This window comes from Dromiciops gliroides, chromosome 2 (genome assembly GCF_019393635.1).
Source record: "Dromiciops gliroides isolate mDroGli1 chromosome 2, mDroGli1.pri, whole genome shotgun sequence".
In the NCBI taxonomy this organism is placed as follows: Eukaryota; Metazoa; Chordata; class Mammalia; order Microbiotheria; family Microbiotheriidae; genus Dromiciops; species Dromiciops gliroides.
In genome coordinates this window covers 418,442,632-418,450,499 of record NC_057862.1, presented here as the reverse complement: position 1 = coordinate 418,450,499, position 7,868 = coordinate 418,442,632, and the positions used below count along the sequence as shown (strand labels likewise).

At 37.9% G+C, this 7,868-nt stretch overlaps 1 non-coding gene across 1 annotated transcript; it reads right to left on the bottom strand.

The window, feature by feature from the left end:
- Positions 1-7,233: 7,233 nt before the first annotated feature.
- LOC122745064 lies at positions 7,234-7,370 on the bottom strand. Its single transcript, XR_006355357.1, has one exon. It is a non-coding gene; the product is annotated as a small nucleolar RNA SNORA68 (small nucleolar RNA).
- Between the last annotated feature and the right edge of the window lie 498 nt (positions 7,371-7,868).

Below are 7,868 nucleotides of genomic sequence, written 5' to 3'. Positions count from 1 at the left end.
TTCTCCATGGCTATTTTCTCCCCTCGTTTGCCACTGCATATCTTGGAATTTGCAGCATAGGGTTGGACTTTTTTGTTTGTTTTTGAGATTCTGTGTTTTAGGACTTTGTTTATTTGTCCCAAAGTTCTGGATAGTTTTATTGTATCATTTCTTGCATTGCGGTATTCAGGTTTTTGGACTTATGTTCTTCTGGGAGGCCCATAATCCTTAAGTTGTTTCTCTGTATCCAGTCTTTGAGATCAATATTTGTTTGGACATCATGTTTTCTCTTAATATCGTCACTTTTTATTTTTCTTTTGATATCTGCAAAATGTATCTGCATTTCCAATCAGTTATTCTCTTTTCAATTTCTTCTGGTATGTCTTGCCACCACAAATGCTAGTTTTTCTTTTCTACCTATTATTTATGCTATGCAGGTCATAAAATTTGCCTTCACAATTCTTATTCCTCCTTTAAACTGTTCACATATATCCTGTTGTTATTTCATGCTCCTTTGAAAATACATTGCATCTTCTGTTTTTCCTATATGTTTGTTCCTTTTATCCTGATCTGAAGGCCATACTATTTTTGGTTATTAATGTCTTTCCTAAATGAGGGATAGAGGGAGGGATAGAATTTGGAACTCAAAACTTTAAATAAAAATGTTTATTAAAACAATCTTTCCTGTTGGTTTATCTACTTATGTTCAAGGTCTTTAACTGAGTTTTCTTTACCCTGAGATCTTTGGTAATTTCAGTCTTTTTTTCTTCTTATATTCCCCTGTCACTCATTTTCTGACTCCTTCCCCTTTGATTACAGTTTTCCTTGGGGCTTGGACCCTAAAACTGTCTCAGCTTTGTCTTGTGCTGGGCAATTCAGATTTCATCAGCCTTAGTCTCTGTCCCTACTGACTTCTCAGGAAATGAAACTAGACCCAGCTGGATGCTGGGCTTTTGCCCTCAAGCTTAATGTAGTGACACATAACCACTTATATGTGTACTGGCCCAGGTCTTTTTGTTCCTCAGTTTTCTCTGAGCTTGATTGCAGCACAGAGTGCTGCTGTTCCAGCCAATGCAGGTATCTCTGCCTTTGGTTTTGCACACAGGGAAGGTGGAAGTAGAATTAAATTCTATTGCAGGCCCATGGTTGGCATGTGGAGCTCTGGTTGGTGGTAGGGGAGGGGGTGCTAAATGGATGTGTTAGAGGTTAGAGATTAGCCTTTGCTGCTATTAGTTCATTGGAGTGTTACCTTATTAGGGTTCTTGAATGCTTATAGCTCTCTCTATCTCTGTATCTATATATGTAGTTCCAGGAAATAACTTATTCCATTAGTTTATAAATAAGGAATAGCTAGGAAATACAATTCAAACCAGTTGAGTTCAGTAGACACTTAATGAGTACCTGCTTCATAGGAGATCATGCACAGATTTAAAGTATATGTATATATATGCATCTCTATATACACATATACAACATATATATTGCATGTATATCATATATGCTACAATTATATATTTTATATATATCATATCACACACCAAATAGAAATATATTGTATTACATATGGTATGTCATATATAATATATTTAAAAATGCACTTATAGCCTGGAAGAAAGAGGGAGAACTGAAGACCCAGTGTGGATAGTGAGCCAAAGCCAGAGACAGAGACAGAGATAGATACAGAGATAGAAAGAGCTATAAACATTCATATACACACACACACACATACACATATATACACATGTATATTTATGTATGGGTACATATAATATGCACTATATATGATATATATAGATTATGTTTCTATTTTATACATATTTATGTATAGAAACTATAGATTACATTATCTGATATATAAGCACTACATACATTTATGTGAATGTATCTATATCTATATCTAACGCTTACCTCTCTCTACATACACTCACACTCATACTCACACACACACACACACACACACACACTGGGTCTTTGAGTCTCTCTTTCTTTTAGGCTATAAGTTTATTTGGTAGCAAGACCCAATCATATTACTGATTGGCACAGAACCTTTGAGTTGTTCCATTTCTGATCTGATGGCCCCCAAGTCCCCAGACTTCACCATATTGGGGCCAGACATAGTGCAGACATCCAGTCGTCCTACTGTGTCTCAGAACTCATGGGCTTGAGCAATCTACCAGCCTCAGCCTCCCTAGTATTGGGGACCACAGGCATGTGCTACTGTGTCTAGTCTGGATCTAGGCTTTAATCATTTTTTATTCACTTTTACTAGAATTCTATGATCCCAAGAAAAGATAGAAAAAAGAGATGATACTGAGAACACTGAAGATTTGGATTATAGAGTGGATACTTATTACAAGATTCTAGGTTTTAGAGTTCAATGTGCCCTAACCTTCTCATCCGGCTGCTCTCCTTTGGACTTCTCTATCATGATGCTGTACCTGGTATTCCTTCAGTCCCCCTCTTTTCAGTTTCCTTTTCTGTATTGTCTTCCTCATTAGACTTTAAGTTCCTTGAGGGCCCAGACCATCTTCTTTTATCATATTTGTATGCCCAGCTCCTAGCACAATGCCTGGCACATTATAGGTGCTTAATAAATGTTTATTGACTGACATAAGAGATCATCTTTGAGAAAACTGAGGCCTCCTCCCAAACCCCCAAAACAAAACAAAACAAAAAAAGAAAACTGGGGCCCAAAGAGGTAATTGATTTTCAGAAGGTCCTATGGGTCATAAGTAGCATAATCAGGATTTCAACCCAAGATCTTGTTTCAGTGCTCCTTTGCTCTACACCATGGATTTGATACCTTTTGTTGAGAATATTATGTCAGATCACATGACATTCAGTGCTCTTTTAAGTCTCATGATGTTAAAATTCTATGAGAGAAAATGACTTTAATCAAAAAAGTATTTACTTAAAATGGACCCTCTGACTAGCCCTAAGCTAGGCTCTACCAAGGATATAAAAGAAGTAAAAGGATCTAGGGCCTGCACTAGTGGATCTCATATTCCAGTCTAGGAGACAAGGTTAACCATAAAACAATTAGAGGATAATCTAAGAAAAAGTGTACAATTAATCCCTGAATTGTATGGTAAACACCCTAGAGAAGGGGAAAACCATACTTACCAACATAGGCTGGATAGTTGTGGGTTTTTTTTTTTTTTTGAGAGGGCTGGATAAGTTGTTGGTTTTGTTTGTTTGTTTGTTTGTTTGTTTGTTTTTGGAGGGACAATGGGGGTTAAGCAACTTACCCAGGGTCACACAGCTAGTAAGTGTCAAGTGTCTGAGGTCAGATTTGAACTCAGGTCCTCCTGAATCCAGGGCCAGTGCTCTATCCACTGTACCATCTAGCTGCACCCCCGGCTGGATAGTTTTAATAGAATAGTTAGGATTTGAGCTGTGCCTTAAAGTTGGGGTTGGATTTGGAGAGACAGAGGAGTAGGTAATTTGGAGCTATTAGAGTTGGTGATAAAGACATTAAGGGAGTAGTGTGCATAATACAACAATTATTGCAATCCTCCTATGTTCAAGATCTTATGCTAATAGTCATGAAAGAGACAAAGATGAATTTGAAGTTATGTCTGACCTTAAGGGATTTATGGTTTAGGATGGAAGATATATCCACAAATTACTGTCCTATTCTGCAAAGTCTTATGAAATAAGGAGCATAAGAATAGTACAGACCACTCTAAAAATGCAGAGCAGGGAGATATGGTCTTGAACATTCTGATGTTCAGTAAATGCTTATTGTAAGAAAATAAGTTTATTTTCTAGGAAGAGGGTATCTGATGAGTCATATTAAGTTTCTGGGTGGCAAAGTGAATAGAATAGGAATTGGCGTTAGGAAGACCTGAGTTGATTTCTGTCTCATACTTATTGCTAAGTGACCCCAGGCAAGTCACTTAATCTCACTGTGGCTCAATTTTCTCATCTGTAAAATAATAGCATCTATTATACAGGGTTGTTGTGAGGCTCAAAATAATCAACTTCTTGGGGGGGGCAACTAGGTGGTGCAGTGGATAAAGTACCAGCCCTGGATTCAGGAGGACCTGAGTTCAAATTCGGCTCAGATACTTCATACTTACTAGCTGTGTGACTCTGGGTAAGTCACTTTACCCTCATTGCCCTGCCCCGCCCCACCCCCCAAATCTGGCTCCAAAAGAATCAACTTCCAAAAAGGTTTTGCAAACCTTATGCTGGCTATCATCACCACCACCACCACCACCACCACCATCACCATCACCATCACCATCACCATCACTATCACCATCACCATCACCATCACCATCACCATCACCACCATCACCACCACCACCACCACCACCATCACCACCACCATCACCACCACCACCACCACCACCATCACCATCACCATCACCATCGTCAGTTCAGGGGTTCTTAACCTTTTTGTGTGTCATGGACACATTTGAGAGTCTTGTAAACCCTGTATACCCCTTCTCAGAATAATTAAATGAACAAAACAAAATACATTACAAAGGAAACCAATTATAGTGAAGTAAAATTATCAAAATATTTAGAAAAATGTGTTCACACACTCTGGGTTAAAAATCTCTTCACTAGTTATACAATTTAAATTCCGTTCCCGTTATTTCTATTATTCTAGTTGTCTGTAGTTATAATTATAGAAGATAATATCTTTTTAAAATTCCTGCTGTTATGATTTATTCAGCAAATAATGATCTGTTAGTTAAAACAAAGAAGAACACTCTGTTCCCTATATTTTCCATCTCATTTCCCTTCAGTATTCTTCCAGTTTACATTTGCTAAGTAGCTTTTTGGCAGCCTTTGCTGCAAAGATTTACATGGCATCTGCTTCAGCTTTCGAAGACAAAATTTTATGTAATATGATTTTTAAATGATTTGTCAGCAGGACTCCTTAATTCAACTTCTCAAGTCAAAAAGGATAACTAAGGGATGCAAGGAGAAATAGGCATTAGTATTAGGTATTAGTTAATCTATATGAAACTTGTCAGGTTTTACTTTTACATTTATTTTTAAATTTTTTCACTACTTTGATACTTAAATGGATCTGTAATTTCACTGATGTTAGTACTTCCTGAACCAATGCAGGCCAAAACCCTCCTACCATTTCTTACTATTCTGATTCTTGCCCATATGTTCCCATGTACTGTATTTTGCTGTAGAAAATCCACCCACGATGATGGAAGCCTTCCTTTTGTAACTTTTAAATTATCAGAGGTACCAGTGTGCTCTTTGTACTGTTTACCTTTTGTCTTAAATTTCCACTAAATGTTGTCCAGTCTACTTTCTATGTCCTCCATGATTTCTCTTACGTGACTTTGCTTATTGTTAACATTCTGTAGCCTAATTATGTCCATCACACACACACATATATGTACACAATATACATATATGTATATATATGTGTGTATATGTATGTGTATGTATATATATATGTATGTATGTGTATGTATATATATATATATATATATATATATGGAGAGAGAGAGAGGTTATCCATAATTTTAATTTACCTAAGGTCATGTTCCCTCATCAAGAAACTGGTTTTTCCAATATATTTTATTGTAATATATTTTTTTTAATAAACAAGCATCTACCTTTCTCCTTTCCATCTTCTCCTCCCCAACTAAAAAAAAGAAAACCAAAATCCTCCAATAAACACACAGTCAAAACAAATCCCCATATTGGATATGTCCAAAATGTGTGTCTCATTCTGAATATATCTACTTGATCACCTCTTTTTCAGGAGATGGTCAGCATTCTTTATTTGTTTGTTTTTTTGTTCTGTGGGGCAATGAGGGTTAAGTGACTTGCCCAGGGTCACACAGCTATTAAGTGTCAAATGTCTGAGGCCAGATTTGAACTTAAGTCCTCCTGAATCCAGGGCCAGTGCTCTATCCACTGTACCACCAAGCTGCCCTGGTCAGCATTCTTAATCATCAATCCTCAGGAATCATAGTTCATTATTGTATTCATCAGACTGTTTAAGTCTTTCAAAATTGTTTGCTTTCACAATATTATTGTTATAGTATAAATTATTCTCCTTATTCTTCTCATTTCATTCTGCATCGGTTCAAAAGTACATGTCCCAGAGGCGGCTAGGTGGCGCAGTGGATAAAGCACCAGCCCTGGATTCAGGAGTACCTGAGTTCAAATCCGGCCTCAGACACTTGACACTTACTAGCTGTGTGACCCTGGGCAAGTCACTTAACCCCCATTGCCCTGAAAAAAGACAAAAAAAAAAGTACATGTCCCTTTCAATTCTTATAACTTTCTACTTGTCCTGCTCCCCCTGCTCCAGTTCTGTGAGATAATGTCTCCCAGTCTTCTTCTTCCTTTCTTCCACATTGTTTCCCTCCCTCCATCCCTTTCTTTTCTTCTTTTAAAATCACTAAAATGTAACAAAATTCACTCCCAGGTCCTGCATCTTATTTGATTCCCTTTATAACTTCTGCTGACATTACTGTTCTTATGAGATGCCCCATTATAAGGCAACCACTTCATCTTTGTAAATCTTTTCACATGGCTTGCTTATGTTTACTTTTGAATTTTGTTGTCCTTTTTTAAAATATGAAATACATCTCACTTTTTTCTATTTTTCAATCTTTTGACTTTCTAACTTTGATTGAGTACCTTACTAGTGTAAGGTTTTATACCTCTTGTGATAAGTTATTAATTATCTTTCCAAGTCTCTCTTTCATAGCTCATTTCTTTTTAAAATTTTAAAAAATTTATAAAATTTTTTTTTCCAGAAATGGGTTGAAAATGGGGACTGGCAATTCCCTAACCATCCTCACACCAGACCAGCATGGTATTAATTTTCTAAATGAAAAGGAGACATTCTTGTTATATTTTTTGACAACTTCCACATCCAGCTCATTCCCTTTTAACCAGGTCCTAAAATTAACTGAACCTTTGAGGGGGGAAGAGTTGCACTAGACCACAAAGATAACTGTGCTCTGGTCCCATCCCAAAGTTGTATCATTTGACTGATTTCCTAATCTGCACTTGTTTCTTTTGCCCCATTCCAACCACTTGCTAACACAGGACAGACTGGGTCTAATTTTCAACCTCTCTTATCACAGGGCCCTGTACACAGTAGGCAATTCCAGGGATTCTCAGCTGACCCACAGGAAGGCTCTTTCCAGTTCTGATTTCATGGAGAGGGATGCTGGAAGCCTGACTAGGCCTAATGCTGCCCAGGCCTGTGCCTGACAACCCTGGGATCAGCCCCAAAGGGCCATGGCCTCTTGGGAGTGTAGAACCCACTATTTCACTTTCTGAAGCACTTTCATCAGCTCCAGAAAGGCGAGGAGGCCCATTTACTGTCTGCATCCAAGATAAGATAATTGTTAGGGAAAAACAAAGGTCTTTTGGGGTTTGGGTGCAATTCATAGCTCATTTCTTTTCCAATTCTTCCTTCTATTGCTTTCTATTTATAATATAATCTTACACTCAGTTTTTAGCCCTTGTACAATTTCTTCTAGGATTTCTAATTGAGCTTTGGGACAGGCTGTGTTTTTCCTTGAGGCTTGGCTTGTCGGTGTTTGGGAGTAATTCTCTTCCTCTGTGTTTGTGTCTTGGGCATCCCTAGCTTCATAATAATAATACTTTATCTTTTTAAAAAGTCATTCTTTCAGTAATTTCTTCTGAGAAACCTAGTTTTACTGGCCAAATTAGGAGCTCTGGAAGCTCTATATGATCCTGGCCCCTCTGGGAGATGCCCCACCCCATTGTTGTCTTATACACCTGAATGGGGACTATGACTACAATCTATTTTGGATGACCCTAGGCTCAGGGCTCTTGGTGCTGAGTTCTTGTTCTTGTCCCCTCTCAGAGACCCCACACAGTAGTCCTGGGATGGGAGCTAAATCCAAGATTGGCTCTGG